The following is a 303-nucleotide window of genomic DNA, read 5'->3' as shown; positions in this document are numbered from 1 at the left end:
GCCCGTCAGCCGCCACTCAACAGTACTCACGTGCTATTGGCCGGGTGCTGGGTCTGCTCCTCTTCCCCACCCACTCCTCTTTCAGCCACTGTGCCCTGTCAGAATTACTGGCAAACAGCTTTCTCTCTTGACAAAGATGCTTTTCCTGTGTGGGACTAACTCTTCCCTCAGTGGCTGTTGGTAGGTGTCATGAAATGGCAGTTACCTGTTTTTGTAAGATGGCTGTGGTTCTTTGTTTAAAATGTTCCCCCATAAGGTTTAATTGAGCTGTAGTTCCAGAGAGGGGCCTGCAGGGGTATCACT

The sequence above is a fragment of the Gekko japonicus genome, unplaced genomic scaffold (genome assembly GCF_001447785.1).
Source record: "Gekko japonicus isolate JY-2015 unplaced genomic scaffold, Gekko_japonicus_V1.1 scaffold180, whole genome shotgun sequence".
NCBI lineage: Eukaryota > Metazoa > Chordata > Lepidosauria > Squamata > Gekkonidae > Gekko > Gekko japonicus.
This window is presented reverse-complemented; position numbering follows the sequence as displayed.